The sequence below is a fragment of the Pan paniscus genome, chromosome 8 (genome assembly GCF_029289425.2).
Source record: "Pan paniscus chromosome 8, NHGRI_mPanPan1-v2.0_pri, whole genome shotgun sequence".
Classification (NCBI taxonomy): Eukaryota; Metazoa; Chordata; class Mammalia; order Primates; family Hominidae; genus Pan; species Pan paniscus.
This window is the reverse complement of record NC_073257.2, coordinates 67,206,331-67,226,413: the sequence shown is the minus strand read 5'-3', so window position 1 is coordinate 67,226,413 and position 20,083 is coordinate 67,206,331. Positions and strand designations below refer to the sequence as shown.

At 37.3% G+C, this 20,083-nt stretch overlaps 1 protein-coding gene across 1 annotated transcript in view; it reads left to right on the top strand.

Annotated features, from left to right (window-relative positions):
- Positions 1–20,083, top strand: part of PCDH15 (protocadherin related 15) — a 1,779,889-nt gene that overhangs the window by 674,710 nt on the left and 1,085,096 nt on the right. Inside the window, exon 4 of the mRNA XM_055092816.2 lies at positions 17,037–17,087. The gene's annotated coding sequence lies outside the window, so the exon portion shown is untranslated. The remainder of the gene's footprint in view (positions 1–17,036; positions 17,088–20,083) is intronic.

Sequence of the window (20,083 nt, the reverse complement as noted above, 5' to 3'; positions counted from 1 at the left end):
GCTAGTATTAGTCTATTCTTGCATTGCTATAAAGAAGTACCTGCAACTGGGTAGTTTATCAAGAAAAGAGATTTAATTGACTCACAATTCTGCCAACTGCACAGAAAGCATGGCTGGGGAGGCTTCAGGAAACTTACAATCATTGCAGAAGGTGAAGGGGAAACTGGCACATCCTACATCACTGGAGCAAGAAAAAGAGAGAGCAAACAGGAAGGTGCCACACCCTTTTAAACAATGAAATCTCATGATAACTCACCTCCTTATCATGAGAACAACAAAGAGAAATCTTCCCTCCTGATCCAATCACTTCCCACCATGTCCCTCCTCAAACACTGGGAATTAAAATTCAACATGAGATTTGAATGGGAAAACAGAGCCAAATCACATCATCCTGTCCCTGGCCTCTCTAAAATCTCACACCCTTCTCACATTTCAAAACACAGTCATACCTTTCAAACAGTCCCTGAAAATCTTAAATCCTTTTGGCACAAACTCAAAAGTTCACAGTCTAAAGTCTCATGTGAGACAAGGCAACTCCCTACTGCCTGTGAGCCTTTATAATCAAAAACAAGATAGTTAGTTCTAAGATACAGTGGGGGTACAGGCACTGGGTAAATGTTCCCATTTCAAAAGTGAGAAATTGGCCAAAACAAAGGGGCTACAGGCCCCATGCAAAACCCAGCAGGGAAGTCATTAAATCTCAAAGCTCCAAAATAATATTTTTTGACTCTGTCTCTCATATCCAGGACACACTGATGCAAGGGGTGGGCTCCCAAGGAATTGGGCAGCTCTGTCCTTGTGGCTCTGCAGGGTACATCACCCACAGCTGGTTTCACAGGCGGACATTGAGTGCCTGCGGCTTTTCCAAGCACTTGGTGCAAGATGTTGACGGATCTACCATTCTGGAATCTTTAGGACCATGGCCCTCTTCTCACAGCTTACCAAGCAGTGCCCCAATGTGAACTGTGTGTGCGGCTCCAACTGCATATTTCCACTTTGCACTACCCTAGTAGAGGTTCTCCATGAGGGCTCTGCCCCTTCCACATTCTTCTGCCTGGACATCCAGGTGTTTTCATACATCCTGTGAAATTTGGGCAGAGGCTCCCAAGACTCAAATCTTGCCCTCTGCACACATATGGAAGCTGCCAATGCTTGGGGCTTTCACCCACTGATGGCTGGACCTGGAGTGGCTGCGATGCAGGGTGCTATGTCGTGAGGCTGCCCAGAGGAGAAGGGTCGTGGGCCTGGCCCACAAAACCATTGTTTCCTCTTAAACCTCAGGGCCTATGATGGGAGGGGCTGCCACAAGTTCTCTGAAAAGCTTTTGAGGCATTTTCCCCATTGTCTTGGCTACTACCATTAGGCTCTTCTTTACTTATGTAAATTTCTGCAGCTAGCTTAAAGGGTTCATCCCCAGAAAATGGGTTTTTCGTTTCTATCACATGGCTAGGCAGCAAATTTTTCAAACTTTTAGGCTCTGCTTTCTTTTTACATATAAGTTCCAATTTCAGGTCATTTCTTTGTTTATGCAGATGAGTGTAGGCTTTCAGAAGCAGCCAGGTCACATCTTGAGCAGAGGCACAATGCCAACAGTTTCTTTTCTAAGCATAGTAAGAGAGACTTTTACTCCAGTTCCCAATAAGTTCCTCATTTACATCTGAGACCTCCTCAGCTGAGACTTCATTGTTCATATTCCATTCAGCATTTTGGTCACAACAATTTAACAAGTCTCTAGGAAGTTCCAAACTTTCCCTCATCTTCCCGTCTTTTTCTGAGCCCTCCAAACTGTTTCAACCTTGTCCATTACCCAATTCCAAGGTCACTTTCATATTTTCAGGTATCCTTATAGTGATTTACCACTTCTCTGGTACCAATTTCTGGACTAGTCTGTTCTCACATTGCTATAATGAACTTCCTGAGTCCCCACTGGATAATTTATGAAGAAAAGAGGGTTAAATGGCTCACAGTTTTGTAGGCTGTGCAGGTGGCATAGATTGTGAGGTCTCAAGAAACGTACAATCATGGTGGAAGGCAAAAGGGGAAGCAGGCATATCTTCACCTCGTGGAGCAGGAGAGAGCAGGGGAAGTTGCCACCCTTTAAACAACCAGCTGGCATAAGAACTCATTCACTGTCATGAGAACAGCAAGGGGGAAATCTGCTCCATGATCCAGTCATCTTGCACCAAGGCCCTCCAACACTGGAAATTATAATTTAACATGAGATTTGGGTAGAAACAAGGAGCCAAACTATATCTAGTGTCTTCCTAAAGCCATATAACATTTTTAATTTCATATTACTGGTAAATACCTATTAAACTTAACTGAATTAGCATTTATTTATAAATATATATATGAAAATATTTAAAATTTGTCTACTATGGAATGGTACTCACTGTATTATGACACACAAAACAGAATCAACAAGTCTAGAATAAAAATGTAAGAAAGTTAATGTTATTCAAACCTACTATTCATATATCATGTCATTTCTCCATATCTACACCAATAGAAATAATAATAATAATGAATGTGGTTTGCTACAGTTAAAGACCAATGGATGTTTGTATTAGTTCATTTCTACACTGCTATAAAGATACTACTTGAGACTGGGTTATTTATAAAGAAAAGAGGTTTAATTGACTCACAGTTCTGCATGGCCGGGAGGCCTCAGGAAACTTACAATCATGACAGAAGGTGAAGGGAAACAAGGCACATCGTAACAAGGTGGCAAGAGAGACAGAGTGCAGGGGAAACTGCCAGACACTTATCAACCAACCAGATCTCATGAGAGCTCTCTCACTATCAGGATAACAGCATGGAAGAAACCGACCCCAAGATCCCCTCACTTTCCACCTGGTCCCTCCCTTGACACCTGGGGATTACAATTCAAGATGAGATTTAGGTAGGGACACAAAGCCATATCATATCAATGCCTAACAGAGCAAAATCTGAAAACATTTGGCAAAAAGTTAAAAAGAGTAAAGTTGAGTGTGTGTTTCTCTAGGTACTGTGCTCTTTTTATCATTCATTTATTGTATTTTATACCCATCATATAGATTATTAAAAATAGTTTATTGTCTCATGCCTGTTATCATTCTTTGAACCTGTATATCCAGGCATGTCTAAACTTTTCATTTATATCCACCAATTAATTTCCTTAAATCAGTATAATTTTAGGATTTCTAAAACTTATAACAAAAATTTGTACCAATTGATACAAGGCTAATGGAGGTTTAGATTTGTTAAATATGTCTCTTCCCCTGCAAAGTAATCATAGTAAGAAATGAACTCCTTCTATGAAATCTGAGCTTAACCAGTGAAACTGTATCTGAAGATTTGTGTGATCTGCATCTGAAGACCTGTGTTATCTGCCTCAGAATATGGCTGCCAGAAAAACTAAGAATGAAACTCAAAGTCTTAAAAATTATGTACTAGGGCGGATATTTCACTTCATCCTTTCCAGATTATGGAACTATTTTCATTCCATTCTTGTCGACCAATCTTTCTCTGATACCTGAGCACTAATCTCATCTCCAACATGTCTTTGTTTCCTTTTTTCTTACTACGCTGATTCACCCTGTAATAATTATGGTTTCCACTGTCCCATCTCAATTGCCTCTGCACTGTGAAGTCTGGTGAACCCTGACCACATGATGCAGTCCCATTTTATTGAGATACAATATTGGATCCAATCTCTGCTGATACTGGTTTGTTACTTGTTTGTTCATTTATTTATTTATTCAACAAATAGTTAATAGTTCACTGATTTTCTGAATGAAAATTTAACAAAAACCTATTGTTTTGCATACCTTATTCTGCATACAAAGGATAAAAATCAGTTGAAAATGTTGGAGTAGGTATTATCAATAGAATTTTGGTAAAATGAAGGGGTAGTCAGGCAAATTTTCATTGTAGTTAGGTGATCTGATGGGGATTAATATATTGTGCACAGAAAGGAAGTGGATCATATACCATTCTCAATCCTCAGGGTTAGGACTAGATTTCCAACGATGACATCTATCTTAATCTAATCAAAATGTTATTTGTTATTTTCTGTGGTGAGACTAAGAAAATATCTCTTTTTAAACAAAGCAGTCCATTAAACAGATGACATAGACATTTAAATATAAGGAAAAAAATATGCTTGTAATTCCGGTTTATCTTTACCTTCAGAACTGGAGTAAATGAAGAGTGAATGGAGTCTTTTGCTCAGGAATATATAACTCTCCCCACTTGGTGCAGGGGAGATCGTACCTTGATGACAGAAGAAGGTATTGGTGGTATTGATGGCCACCGCAGGCTATCTGGAGCAGGTGCCGCCATCCAGCCAGCTGCAGTGGGGAGGTGTCAGTGGTGGCAGAAGGAGCAATTGTGGGAGCAGCAGTGGTGGCAGTGGGACCCCTGTGTCCCACATCCCTGAAGCAGCTAACTATGCCACCCCCACCCTTGCACAGATGGGCAGGACCTGCTCGCAGGCCTGGGGTCTTTGCCATGGCCTCAACTTTGCTCCCCGCTGTATTTTGGTAGCCTGAAAGCACCCAGCTGAAGGCATCACCAGGAAAATGGGGAGAAGAGAAGGACAGTCCCCAGAGCCTTCCCCTGAGAGCCCCCTGGAGACCACCTCCCTGGGAGCCATCGTGAGGGGCCTGGCTGAGTCACCTGATCATCGGGGAGCAGTTTGTTCCAGCATGAAGGCTGGAGCAGAGAAGGGCCCCCAAGTGGAGCAGGTCCAAGGCAGTGCTGTGCTCCACAGAGCCAGTGGCTGCTCCCCAGGAGCAACTGCAGGTGTCCAAGCAGCTGCTGTGACCCAGACACCCCTGTGCTCTGGGAGCTGGGAGCAGGCAGGAGCCTCACCGTCCCAGGCACAGCTGTAGCTGCCCAAGCTGCAGCTATGGACCAGGGAATCTTTGCACTCTCAGGGCCCAGGAAGGCCTCCCTGTCACCGCAGGCTCAGAAGTGACTGCTCACACTGTCTGGCTTCTCCCCACAGTTGGGCCTGCTCAATCAGGGAACAAAGATGAGGCCAGTCCTAGGTGTCATCACAACCTGTCCAGGGGTGCACACGCTCGAGGCAGTGCTGATACGCCAGCCCCATGCTACCTTGGCCTCCTTGAGACTTTGGGTGCAAACAAGCCTGGGAGGGAGGCTGAGACGGGGGCTAAGGAAACCTCTGCACTGGCCTGCAGGCATCCCTTGGCATTAATAATCTGGGCACCATGAACAGAGGCAGGAGGCTATCAGGCTTCTCAAAGGAAGACGGGGTCTTGGTGAAGCCCCACCTCAAGCCAGGGAAGGCCTGAAGCCTGGGGACCTGGCTTTGTGTCCCGCAGACTGGAGTGAGAACTTGTGGTGCCTTTTCTGGGCCCACCCATGACAGCACATAGACCAATCAGCACACACTTTCTCCTTTTGGAGGCCCATAAAAGCCCTGGGCTCTGCCAGGCTCAAGGAGATGATGGGACAACTAGCTGCAGAGAGAAACTACCCTCTCTGCTGAAAGCTGGACACTCATCAGGATGACCTGCCTAGCAGAGAGGAGTTACCCTTTCTGCTGAGAGCTGAAGAGATGACAGGATGACCAGCTGCAACAAGGAGCTACCCTCTCTGCTGAGGGCTGAGCATTCATTGGGATGACCTGCCTAACGGAGGAGCTACCCTCTCCGCTGAGAGCTGAACACACATTGGGATGACCTGCCTAACAGAAAGGAGCTACCCTCTCTGCTGAGAGCTGAACACTCATCGGGATGACCTGCCTAATGGAGAAGAGCTACCCCCTCTGCTGAGAGCTGAACACTCTCCAGGACACCCTGGTTACAGAATGAGTTGCCCACTGCGGGTCTCCTCTGAGCTGTTCTATTGCTCAATAAAGCTCCACCTGTCTGCATACCTCTTTCTTCCTGGATGCAGGACAAGAACTCTGGACAAGAACTCTGGACCTGGCAAATGTTAGGGCTAAAAGAGCTGTAATTGTAACATGATATGGGCGGAAAATTGCCTGTTGCTTGCCATGTTGCAGGTGACAAAAAGAAGGGAAGAGAGGAGGTAAGAGCTGTGGCCTTGTGGGGTCCCAGACCTAGAAGCTCCCCAGGTCAGGGCTGTGACAGCCTATTTAGAGCTCTGCAGTTCCTGGTGTCTCCAAGTTTCTGGCACCACACTGCAAACCCTACTATCACCTGTAGAAGCTGGTTATGGTATGCCTTGTCCAACCACAGTCTCTCAGGGAGCTGGTGACTGTGCCAGCACCTGGAGTTGCCTGCCATGCCGCAGCCAGTGTGCCTGGCTATGCACCATGACTGAACCCCATGCTCACTCATACACCCCTTGCCACTCTGGGCCAGGCTCACCCTCGGCAGGCATGGGATCCAAGCATGTAGCAGAGTTGAGCACAGCCTGCCAGGCTGAGTTATCAGAACCAGCCCAGTGGGCCAGAGCAAAACTCAGGCAAAGGCACCACTGGCCACAGAGGTTTCCAGCTGGTGAAGTGACACCCTGAGGATCCCATAACAATGTCTCTGTAGCCTGTGTGTTTCTGAAAAGTTCTGGATTGGGTTTCTCCCAGCAGAATATTCTGTCTGAATATCCCAGCAATGTAACAGCATACTTCTTCAGAAAGAGGGGCCAGGGTTCTTGACTTCTTAGGCCTACCTTAGGGTTGTCCAGTCTTTTATTGAGAAATACCAGCTTTCATAGGGTATGGTGTATCTATACAAATTTCTCAAAATTATTTTCAGTTATATCATTAGGAATTTAAAAGGGTTGCAGTACAGAAAATAATTATCCCTAGATCACAATATTGCAATATCACACATATACCTCATTGGTTTATTATTGTGCTTACAGACATAAACTAATTTAAGGGACAATTTGGGGAGCAAAGAGGATAAATTTCATTTTTTTTTTGGAGAACATTGTATTTATAGGAATGAGTGTTCCCAGGGGGCCTTAACAATGACAATAGCAACAACCAGAACGATAATGAGGATTCATGTGAATCAAAGGGCAGAGACCAAGAGAGCCTACAGTGAAAACACAGCTAAAGACTGGATAAATACTAAGTTCAGTATGTGACGTCTTCATCACATGACACTGCATTGTGGAAGAAATAATTGTCAACAGTAAAAATGCTGTAGTGCTTGCAGGGGGATTTATAGTGTATCCAGAGGAAGGGTTGTTTTCTGATTCAGTTTCTTCTCAATACATTTTGGAGAATATAAAAAAGAAGAAATACATGCATAATTATATTGGGTGAAAATCAGATATTTTTCAGTTAGTCTGTTAGAAGCATACCTGGAATATATTTAGTGTGTCATATATTTATTAGTGTCATTAATTTTGCTTTCTTGTTTAGTAATTACAACCTGTTTTCCCCAGAGAAAAATATACATTTGAATTATAGCTGAGTCATCAATGACCTACCAATATACACTCATGGAAAGGAATCATCTCTTTCCTTTTCTCTGTGACTTCTGCCAAGAAAAGAAAATGCAGAGTGATGGTGCACATACAAAAAGCAGAAAACATGGATCCATTAAGTTTGTGGCCAATATATTGTAATTAAACTCGCTTTTACTGGATACTTCCTGTTTTCCAGACAGTGTGCCAGGTTCTGAGGAGACAACAATTATTAGGGTAATATGATTTCTGCATGTTAACATGATGCCTGCATGTTAAGACCTAATAATCTTATGAGAAAACAGAAATTCCTAGGGAGACACTGATGGTGGGATTTTAAACATTTCTTAGCATATCTGATAACAATATTCAACATACAGTCATGGATTCCTATGTACTTGCTGTCTTATATACTAGGATGTACCTTTATAAATGAACCTCTCTTACCTTTTGAATTTGCAAAATGTTGTGCACTCTCTCTCCTCCAGGTTATTTCTCAAGCAAGCTGACACGGAGATGTTGGAGGAATATTACCCCTGGCAATTAGTTAAGAGCCTAGCACTGAGCTAATTGTTCTGCCTACATTATTTCAAGCAATCCTCAAATAAATCCTGGAGTCTAAATTATGAAATTAAACATAGAGAAAACAAAATAAAATTTAAAATCATCAAATTGTATGTACATATGAATGCATTTATTTTGGAATTTATTTTTTATTTTAATGTGAGCTTGGTAAAATTATTAACAGACCTGGATTGAAAATATATTTAAATTGTTGCAATTTAAATTAAAGTAGAAAGAAAATAAAAAAATAATCTAATCGATTTCTGAGTTGTATTTTAAAGACTGTTGTATTTGAAAGAGAATATTCAGAGAGACTAGTCATCTGGGTCCTCCACTGCTAATGATTCTTGTGCAGACTTTCAATGATGTGGATAATATTCTGGAAGTATCAATTTACAAATTGGATGTTGGATTCTTTTCTACCTAGGAAATTTCTGAACCAGCCCCTTTTGATTTCTCTCCCTTGTTGCTTAGATGCAGTTCTTCGGCAGTTTAATGCCTGAAGGAAGCTCACTCTGACCTTAGGGTGAGAGAAAGATTTTGCCTTTTCCTCCTTTGTCTTTACTAAAGAGTTCCCTTTATGTAAACCTTTGAATTGTACATTGTTACCAGATGTGAGGCCAAATGAGATTAACCAATTTAACTTAATCTGAGTATATTTAGAAAGTAAATCTGAGCATATTTAGAAAGTAAATCGGTTAATCGGCTGCATTAAAAGTGGCTTATCCTATTGAAAAGGAAATGTTAAGAGGGAGAAATTTTTGTATTCATGACACACCTGCAGCTGTTCTGTTTTGACAGAAGAGTTCTGCATGACTCAGAGATCTCAACCCCTGTTCCTGTCCATAGGGAACTATTGAGCCTCATATTAATATTGGAAAAGACAACTCTATCCAGCTTTCTAAGGATTATAGCAATATTCTCTTTCACAACCTAGTTTCCTTGAAAAGCCTTGCCTTCTCAGGCTTCCTGTAACTGTCCCAGGAACTGGCATTTCTTATCTTGTTTGCAAATAATCTCACATCATCTGAACTATTACAAAGCTTTTAAAGTGATAAAGAGATCAAATAATTAGTTGCATTAGAAATGAAGAAAAATATGGAAAAATTCATAAATGCATGATTCTATTTCTTTGACAGCATGCTTGGAAACTCCATTAGCTGAATTTATCTCATAATTTATCAAACAAATTCATTGGCTATGCCAGGATTTTATGCATTTCAGCGAAATAAATACAATGTTGCTTGTATGTGCTTATGATGATAAAATAATGATTAAAAGAATTTTAAGGATTAAAGCCTGTGCCCAAGTTCTGACGTAATTATTATTATTAATCCCTGTTGGAGAGAAAATAAAAAGAAATACTTTTGATATTATTCTTCTATTTCAGTGTATCAACATATTTATAATGTGGCACCATGCAACTGAGGAAAGAATCTGGACTTTGAGGCCAAATCCTTGCTCTGTCATTTATTTATTAGGTGTGGGACCTCAGACAACTTCTCTGAACATTGGTTTTCTTACATGAGTTTGAAAGAGGTACAGTCATTTCTGCTTCATAGTGTAGTTGTGTGGCCAGAACCAAAATAGGTAATAGAGAATGCCTGATACATAGCAGATGCTCAAGGAACAATAGCTAATTTAAAAATATAATTTTAATTTATCTTGTATTTTATCTTTGTCCTTTTTGTTTTTTTTTTTTTTATTTATACACACCTTCTTCCCTTTTCTCCACACTTTACCTCTTGACCTTCTGAGAGTGAGCTGTGGTACCTCAAATGGCACATGGAAATTGATTAGAGTTAAGGAAGTGGGGCATACTGAAGTGATGTGGTAAAGTGTGGGGCAGCTAGGAAAAAAATTATTCTGTTTTTGTTTGTTCATTTGCCTGATTGGTAGTTTATTTCTAGTCTTTCCTCAAGGCACCTAAATGTCATGGTTCATTCTGATGGCACAGAGAGACAAAAGGTCTCTCTCTTTATATTTGTATCCATTATGCTGTTATGTAAATATATCATTGTAAATGCAACTTAGTAGAAGCTATAACTGAAATAGTTATGAAAGTATTTTGTCATCTTATTATATAGATTTTGTTCCAACCTGAGATTTTTTTTTAATCATCATATAATTGAACCCAAACCAGGTTGACCTAGGAGGGAAAATATTTAGGATAGGCATAAGCTACCACAATCAAATACATAAATTGTAACTAGATAGTCTCTTCTCTTTGTATAGTTAGATGGAGTATGAAAATCTATTGGAGGTATTGTTTAAAGTACAACCTTACATGAATAGGCTAAAATTTAGGCTTAAGATGCAAAGTTAAAATATAATAATAAGAAGAAAATAACATTAATTGTACTTCCACAGCAGAATATATAGTGATTTTGCAAAGCTGAAGTTAAAAGGAGAGAGAGGGGAAACAAAAAAACAACCAATGATTTTTAGTTTTGCTTTTATCTTTAATTTCACAGCATGATATTGTTTCATTGACATATATAAAATAAAACTGAGGGCATCAGTATCATGTTAAAAGGAATAGGACAGCATCCTAACTAAAGCCAGTGAAAACATTTGCTTCAAAAAGGCAGTTATTTGTGCCATAATAGTAATAATATGTCATTGTCTAGAGTGCACTCAGAATAAATGGCTCAGCATTACCAATTATACATCTTGACTTGGCAGCCTGTAGTTTTATTGTTGTGGCAGGGAACCATGCTCTTCATATTCCCTTGACAAATGAACTCTACCATTTAAATAACTGTTGAAACACTGCAATAAAATGAAGACATACAGAATAGTGTGTTTGTGGAAAAAAATGATTTGGTTCCCCTGAGTTGTTTTAGAAAATTAGCACAATGCATTAAATCAGGTGTCGGGAAATTTCATGGTCATACCTACAATAACTTTTATTTTTGAAATGAACTATTATTAAATTGTTTCTAATACTGGATTACAGTTTAATTATACTTAGTGCTCTTTAATGCTTCATAAAATACTTTTTCCAAAAAAAAGACACAAAATAGGATTAGTTTCTTATTTCTATTTTTATTTTTCAGATTTCATTTTGTTTTTGTAGTTACAATATTATATGTGACCTCTACAGGGAAACATTCTAATGGGAAACAAAGTGATCATCATATTCTTAGCTATTATACTTTGGAAGTCTGAATGGTCTTCAAAATGAATTTGATATACTTTCTTAACCTGTGAATTAAATAATAGCTTCAACTTACTTTAAAGGTAATAAGTAATGCTTTGCTAAGACTATTTTAAACACATAGAATATAATAAAATTTGAAATTGTATGTTCAAAAAAGCCATATATTCAATTGTTTAGTGATGTAGCCACTTCCCATCCAAACGAACACTGTAGTGTTCATTTTATTGGCTTGGTATCCCTTCTTTTCTTTCGTACCTAGTCTGTTTCCTCCTTCATACCTCCAACCATCATCTTTATGAAGGACACTCTTTTCTGCACTTGAGTAAAGGAAGGGCAATGAAAATACTCATATATATTTGGCCACCTAAAGAACAAAGTCTAATTTGAAAAATCAAGGATAAAAGCCATTACTTGTTAAATAGGCTAGGTTCCATATTATATACATTGTGAAGATAATCCCCCTAATTAGAAAAGAAAAACCTATAACCTGAGGAGATGAAGCAGCTTGCCCAAGTACAGTGACTGCTGAAATTGCAGCACAAAACTGCATATCTATGGCTGTCTTTAAAGCCCATGCTCTTTCCCTCCCTCTCAAATGATTGAAATAAATAGCTAATGAGAAGACGCAACCAAGGCACAAACATTCCATGAATTTATTTATCTAGAGCAGATTACAACCATTTGGGGGAGAGGGCAAATATACATCCTCAGTAAGGGCACTGATACTTCGCCCAGAAATGACATATCTCCTGGTTTGTTGTTATATTAGTCCGTTTGCACACTGCTATAAAGAACTACCCGAAACTGGGTAATTTATAAAGAGAAGAGGTTTAATTGACTCACAGTTCTACAGGCTGTACAGAAAGCATGGCTGAGGAAACCTCAGGAAACTTACAGTCATGGCAGAATGGCAAGGAGAAGCAAGCATCTCTTAATATGGTGACAGAAGAGAGAGGGACCAAAGGGGGAAGTGCTACACACTTTCCAACAACCAGATCTCCTGAGAAATCATTATCACGAGAATGACAAGGGAGAAATCTGACCCCATAATCCAATCATCTCCCACCAGCCTCCTCCCCCAGCATTGAGGATTACAACTCAACATGAGATTTGGGTGGGGACACAAAACCAAACAGTATCAGTGGTGTATCAGCTCTTTCAAATAGGGTAGTGGCACGTGCATCCACATTTGTTTTTTATCTGACATGATAATATATGAAAGTAGGTATAGAGCTTATTAAGTCCAACAACTCAATATCAAGATATAAAATAAAATTCATTCTTTGAATATAAATGAGACAGTCATTTGTTTGTTTGCTTGTTTCAGTTACATTAAACTACTGGTGAATTTGAAGCTGTGATTTCATGAGCTTTTGGAAGAACGGGTCCTGTAACATTGCAAAAAAAATCATTTGAATGGAATTTATCAATATGAATATTTGGTAAATTTGCTTAATAAATATTTATATAGAAGACCTTCAGATGCACAGTTATAAAATTATGATTTTCTGATGAGAAGAAATGAATGCATTCCATAATAATTAGGTTATCTCCCAAATATATTTTATAGGATTTATTCCTAGAACTTTTGAAATAAATGACTACAAATGTTTCACTTTTATTTCCTCAAACTGATTTATTAAAACAGGCAATAGGGATCTTAACTATATATTCACAAGCATTATCAAGTCATTTTCAGTGAGGTTTTTCTATAGAAGTAATGGATTATAATATGAGTCATATAAGGACTACATAATACTATCTATGTAGGTGCCAGGTAAATTACATTGACTACATGTTAGAAAAAAATGACATTTATTTAAGGTAGGAGTAAATCTCTAAAATAATGTGGTCATGAAATAAATATATGTGTGTATGTCAGTTGCTAAAATATAAGGCAAATTCGTGAATAAATCATATTATTAGCATGTATATTGCCACCAGATGATAAAATTATCTGTGTCTTATAAACACCAAAATCTACATTCAAAAGCAATATTACATATATTTCATAGAGACTTGACACTGGTTGATGAGGTTCTGCAATAAAATTGTACCAATTAAGCAGTTCCAGAAAACTGTAACCTTAATGCACTAGCTTTGTCCTATTTTATTTTATTCATTTATTTATTTTTGAGACAGGGTCTCACTCTGTCATTCAGCTCACTGCAACCTCCACTTCCCAAGCTCAAGCGATCCTTCCACCTCAGGCTCCTGAGTAGCTGGCATACAGACGCCACCACACCAGGCTAATTTTCTGTAGAGATGGTGGAGGGGGGTCTTACTTTGTTGCCCAGGCTGGTCTTTAACTTCTGAGCTCAAGTGATGCACCTGCCTCGGCCTTCCAAAATGTTGGGATTGCAGGCACGAGCCACCACACCTGGCTGCTTTGTTCTATTTTAATATTCACTTGGTTATTGTTATCACAAGGTCTAGAGCACAAATGATATCCTAAATGTGAAAATCTAGTGCTGCATCTTTTAATAATTAATTCCTAAAGCAATCTGAACATTGCCTGTTGACCAATACTATCATAATACTCTAATTACAAGATAAAGGGAGGAGCTTTTTGGTAGCTTGGTTTGCTTATTCTGAAACTAAAATATTTTGTGACAAGTTTACTACATTGAAACTGAGACATAAACTGGGTCGCTGAAGGTTAATTTCCACACTATGCTCCTATTCAGTAGTGAAATTCATATCTAGAACAAGGTATTGTTGCCATTTATACATTGTCATATATAAACTTTTTGTTTAAGCAAATTGGAATATATCTTGGTGATGTTTGTGTTAAAAAACCAAATCATAGCAATGCTTTTAATGTCAAAGGCATTCCTGAATAAATCTGTAGAATGCAATTTTTATTTGTAAAAGTTATGGATTGAAATTAATTTCTTCCTTTTGAAATGCAAACAAGTTTAACTTTTATCATTTATTCAGTTACCACCTTAACTAAATACTAACAAACTTTATCCTAAACTTTAGATAAAATCAACAAGGATTATTTAAGATTTTGCTCAAATCTCCTTCAATCTGCCCTGTTTATTAAATATTATAAGTTTCAGCCACCCTACTCACAACCTTCTTTTTTTACACTGACAATTTTCCCCTTAAAATTATCACGTTCGAATATTATATATAATTTACTTGTTTTATTTGTGTTGCACATTGTTTATTTCCTGGGTATTGCTGCCAAGTAAGTGCCGAAGTAAAAGACTTTTAAAAATGTGTTTACTGATATATTCCAGTTGTCTAGGAAGATGGCAGATACACCTGATATATAGTGATCAATAAGTTTGAACATGCCTTAAATAAGTAAGTAAAATATTTAAACAATTAGTGACAACAACACAGTCAATCTTTTGTGGGTGTATATGTTTTAATTTTTTTTCTTACAGTTAATTGCATAGGCAGATAAAGAATACTAATTGTTACAATTGAGAAACATTTTAGGGAGGCTTTGATTAAATGTCTTTTTTTAAAAAAGCACTTTATTATTGGAATGCACAGCAAATTTTAAGCAACTCTAAAAATTATTTTCTACTGAAATACATATTTGAAAAATATGTCATTCCTTTGTTAGAAAGTTATAAGAGTAATACAAATAGAAAGATATCATCTTTGGTCGGGCACGGTGGCTCATGCTTATAATCCTAGCACTTTGGGAGGCCGAGGCGGGCGGATCACAACGTCAGAAGTTTGAGACCATCTTAGCTAATACGGTGAAACCCATCTCTACTAAAAATACAAAAAATTAGCCAGGCCTGGTGGTGGGCACCTGCAGTCCCAGCTACCTGGGAGGCTGAGGCAGGACAATTGCTTGAACCCGGGAGGCGGCGGTTACAGTAAGCCAAGATCGCACCATTGCACTCCAGCCTGGGCCACAGGGTGAGACTCCGTCTCAAAAAACAGAAAAGAAAATTACGGAAGGGAAGGGAAGGGGAGGGGATGGGAGGGGAATTATCTTTAATCATGATCATGAAGTAAAAATAAAACCATTCCTGTGATAATTTATAAACTTTATAAATTTATTTTCTCACTCTTAGAAACAGCTGAAAAAGAAAGCAAGCACCATTTAAATAGATATTTGCTTTCGTATCCTTGTGATAAATAATAAAATTTGAAATATTAAGATAAAAATTAATGAATTAAAAAATACCTTAAGGATAAACTATTTCAGCATCAGTTATTTGCATCATCTTAATGTATTAGGATATAACTTAGATCCACTTTATATTCATCTAATTTCCACAAATAAATACTCTACATCCAGCAAGTGAATTATTTACAGGAACTTCATACAGCTGAATTTCTTTTCGTGTAATAATACTTTTTTTAAATGGCAATCGTTACTTTTATGATAGCTTCCAATTCCAGGCTTGTTATGAATGTGCTGCATGACTTAAGCAAGACTCTATCTTGCAGAAAAATGGAGTTCAGTCTCCATGATCTCCAAGTTTCCTTCCTCTTCTATGATTTTGTACCTTTGTCTCTTATTGTACCATATATGATTTCGCTTTTGTAGTAAAACACTTAGCATTAACAAATATACATCTACTCTTTTAATTTACCAGTTTTGTATTTTTTAAATGGACATGTTATACTGAAACTATGGTTAGAACTAGAATCTTTCATGCTACATGCTTTCTATATATTCAGGATTCAAAATGTTTCTTGTACTGTTTTCCTTGGGACTACATTTTAAAATGGAAAGTGCTTTCATAGGAGTCTGCCTCATTCCAGGGAGTAAATAAATACTCGTTAGAACAATACTGAACTAGGTATTTATTGGATAGAAAATTCAGTATTCCAATAAGTACTTAACTAGGTATTTATTGGCTAGAAAAATGATACAATGGATTATATCTTTATCTTATTGAGAGAAAGAGTTGCTGAAAAATCTGGGAAATATAAATAAAATATAGTGTGATTATCATCCTGGAATATTCCTTAATTATCTTCTCTTAAATATTAACTTAGATATCTTGTCTCAAAGCCAACATAATAAATTACAGTTTTTTCAAGATATGAAAATAACCCTAGTTTATTATTGTATTATTTTGTCCAAAACTTTATTATGATATTCTTCAAAATATTACAGTGTGAAATATATCCTTCTTCCATTTTTAAATAAATGAACATATTAAATATATGTACTATGTGTTAGGTTGTTCTTGCATTGCTATAAAGAAATACCTGAGACTGGCTAATTTTTAAGAAAAGAGGTTTAATTGGCTCATGGTTCTGCAGTCTGTACAGGAAGCATTGTGCCAGCATCTGCTTCTGAGGAGGCCTCACACACTTTTAAACAACCAGACATCGCGAGAACTCACAGTCACCAGGACAGCACCAGGCCATGAGGGATCTTTCCTCATGACTCAAATACCTCTCATCAGGCCCCACCTCTAACACTGGAGATTACATCTCAACATGAGATTTGGAGGGGATATCCAAACTATATTATACAGAAAGAAGGATTTTTTCATAAGCTATTTTAATACCCAGGTGTAATCATCAAATATATTCAGTTATATTTATTGTTCAGTTTTAGGTAAAATATCTAGCATATCAAATCCAAACACAATATGCCTTATGCATTATTTCCATACTGCTTGTGAAATTTGAAAACTTAGTTTCCAAAATGATCTAATATCTGAATCTAAAAGCACTTAAAGATAAAACATTTTGTGAATACAAAATTTAAGTAGAATTAACACATTTCTAATGGTACACACATACATTACATTTGTTTCTGGCTGTAAGAACATATAAAACAAGCTACAAAATATGTAAACACCAGAAGTTATAAAGAAATACTTAGTAGTTAACAAATAGTTTTCTTTTAAATAATACATAATTGTTGTTTCGATTCAAATTAGAAAATGCCTTTGACTGAATAAGTTCTTTTTATTTACAGGAATTTGCATTGTCATGTTTCGAAATACCATTCCAAAGACCTGCAAATAAGGTATGCTATGTTTTATTTAATATTCAAGTATATGTTTAAAATTTCATGTCAACGGTTTACAAACTAAGAGCTGTATCTCAAAAGAGAATCATAAGTAGAGTGTTGATTTTTTAATTCAAGTTACAACTATCATCGATATGTTGCAATTACGTTGCGATTGTTCTTTCCCTTTATTGAAAACCCACTTGTATAGAGATGTCCACTATTTGCTGGTTTATTCAAGTACAGTATTAATTGTTTGAAGCAGAATGCAAATGTTTGTTTTGCTTAATTTATTTGCCATCCAACAAAGACTTTCTTGCCAACATATTATGTGGCAACTGTCATGCAGCAATTCATATACAGAATGTAACTCATGTAGAAACATTTGTCCAAATCCAACAGCCACAGGAGCAAGACCATGGGAAAGTATGAAGTAATCAATATTTGGAAAAACATAAAATCTAAAATCTGAATTTGGGTTATAGTAAGACCCTGAAAGAGTTCTTTTTAAAATATATGTGTATGGCTCTTTATTCTCAATATGTAATTGCTTATTGGAGTCACATAAAAGCACCTAATATTAAATTGAATTAACTTATTACCTGAGATTTTAATATTAGAAACACTGTTTTTTTTTTACTTTGTATATTATTAGGGGAAAATATTGCATTTAACAACAAAAGCATTTGGATATGCCAATTCACTTATTTGTGGCTCTTTTCTCTTCGAAGAGACTCTTGTAACCAATGTTGTTCTGCCTGAGTGGTTGCTAAAAGGAAGGAAGAAAGTGCAGAAATATTAAAATCTGAAAAGTAAATGTCAATCTTCAAGGCCCTGGCTTTTAGGAAAACTTAAGGAGAAGAAACATTTTTTAAAAAAACATCTTATTGGCATGACTTGGCATTCATATTACAAGTAAAAATCTAGTTCATGGAGCTAAGCTTTTTTTTTTTTTTTTTTTGGCTGGGAAATTCAGTTGCACCTTAATCTAGGGAATAAATCAAGAAAGAAGCATTGTAGTTCCTTATTTCAGTCATGTTTTCATTCTTATATTCTCACCAGAACTTTCAGAAAAGTCAACAGCTGGATAGAAGAATTTGGAATATTTTCAAACTCGTATATCTCAGTTGTTTCTACTCTAGTTTTTGAAGGAGGCAAAATTAGATGTGAATGCTTTATGATTATACTTTCAATGCAGGTTTCTAATTGACTATAGTAAAATAAAATTGAAAGTTAAATAAAAAATAACTGATTTGCATTTATGTTTACCTACTTTGTTTCTTTAAAAATACTCCTGGGCGTGGTGGCTAACCCTTGCAATCCCAGCACTTTGGGAGGCAAATGTGGGTGGATCACAAGGCCAGGAGTTCGAGACCAGCCTGGCCAACATAGTGAAACCCTGTCTCTATTAAAAATACAAAAATTAGCTGGCTGTGGTGACACGTACCTCTAGTCCTGGCTACTCGGGAGGATGAGGCAGGAGAATCGCTTGAACCTGGGAGGCGGAGGTTGTGGTGAGCCGAGGTAGTGCCACTGCACTCTAGCCTGGGCAACAGAGCAAGACTCCATCTCAAAAAAAAAAAATACCCTTAGATACCCTTAGCTATTTTTCAACTATAGTATCACCAATAGCCAAATAAATTTTAAAAGAAAAGTAGACTAACGTGTATGGCTAAAAAATACCTTGACTGATTCAGCTTGTTCTTTTTAGTGATATATACCTCAAAATAATAAGAACTATTGTTTCTTTGGTTCCCAAAATATCAGTAACCAAAACAGAAAGACAAATTGCAATAAAAACATCCCAAATTAAACAAAATAATGTTTTGCAGAGGAAATTTCTTGCCTCTTTTAGGAGTATTATTAGTTGGCATCATATAGTTAAATTACTAAAAGAATCTTTCTGGCCTCTGACAAATGAGACAACAGTGCAAAGGGGGCAAAATCCTCTTCTCTAAGCTGTTATTCAGAGAACAGAAAGTGTAAAAATACAGTAGTGATGGAATAAGTTTTTCAAATATTAAACTTATCTCTTGTCTTTGAGGTATTTGTCTGAGTATAGTACAATGAAGCCTCACCCAGACATTCAGCTCAAGAATTGCTATGACTTCCAAAGTCTTCAACCTGAGTGCTTAGATCATTCTTCCTACTGCCTGAGTGGTAGTAGGCTAGGAGTAATCTGTAGAAGTATAATCCCTGAGGCAGTAAATCTAGGATTTCTTATAGATGGGCCCTTCATGGTTGACTTTTAGGAGAAGAGGAATTATGAGTAGCCACAATCCAAATGATTGGTATGTGCCATTGTTCTACTTTTATCAGGGTAAAATGAGGATACACTGTAGTTATTTTTATTGTTCATTCTAAGAAGCTGTCTTCAAATATCTATTTTTATGTATGTCCCATATTTAAAAGATAAAAGAATGAACATCATGCTTTCTTATCTGAATTTTTATTCTTGATTCTGCTGTCAGAGTGATGAATATGTATAGATAGGCACGTTGCAAGAGAACTTCTAAGAGTGATGGAGATAAGAAAATATTTAGTATTCTCAGTAGCAGATAAACGAAAAGGAAATCTGTTGGTTACATATGGTATTCAGTTCTTTTAATCAGTGCTGGTAAGGCAGGCTTCCAGAGTGTTTTAGAATATTTAACATTCACTATTTATATACAGGCCCAAAGGACATTAAGCAAGCAGAAGGTGCCTGCTTTGGCTAATTCTATCTCTCCTATTTTTGTAATGCTCTATAATAAACAGACTTCCTTCATTCACATGCCATTTTTATTTCTTTATGACCTTTGGTTTCTTTCTGGTTGGCCATAGGAATAACTGAATTTTTAACACAGAAATAAAAGTCACTTTCAACATTGTGCTTGTTACATGTATAGACAATCAAATAACTGATATTTGAACTACAAAATGTTTCCAATTTGGAGTTCAACTTTCAGGTCAATCTGAATAACCTCTTAATTTTGTATCTCTTCTTTCCTGTGCTGTATCCTCTATTTCTAAGT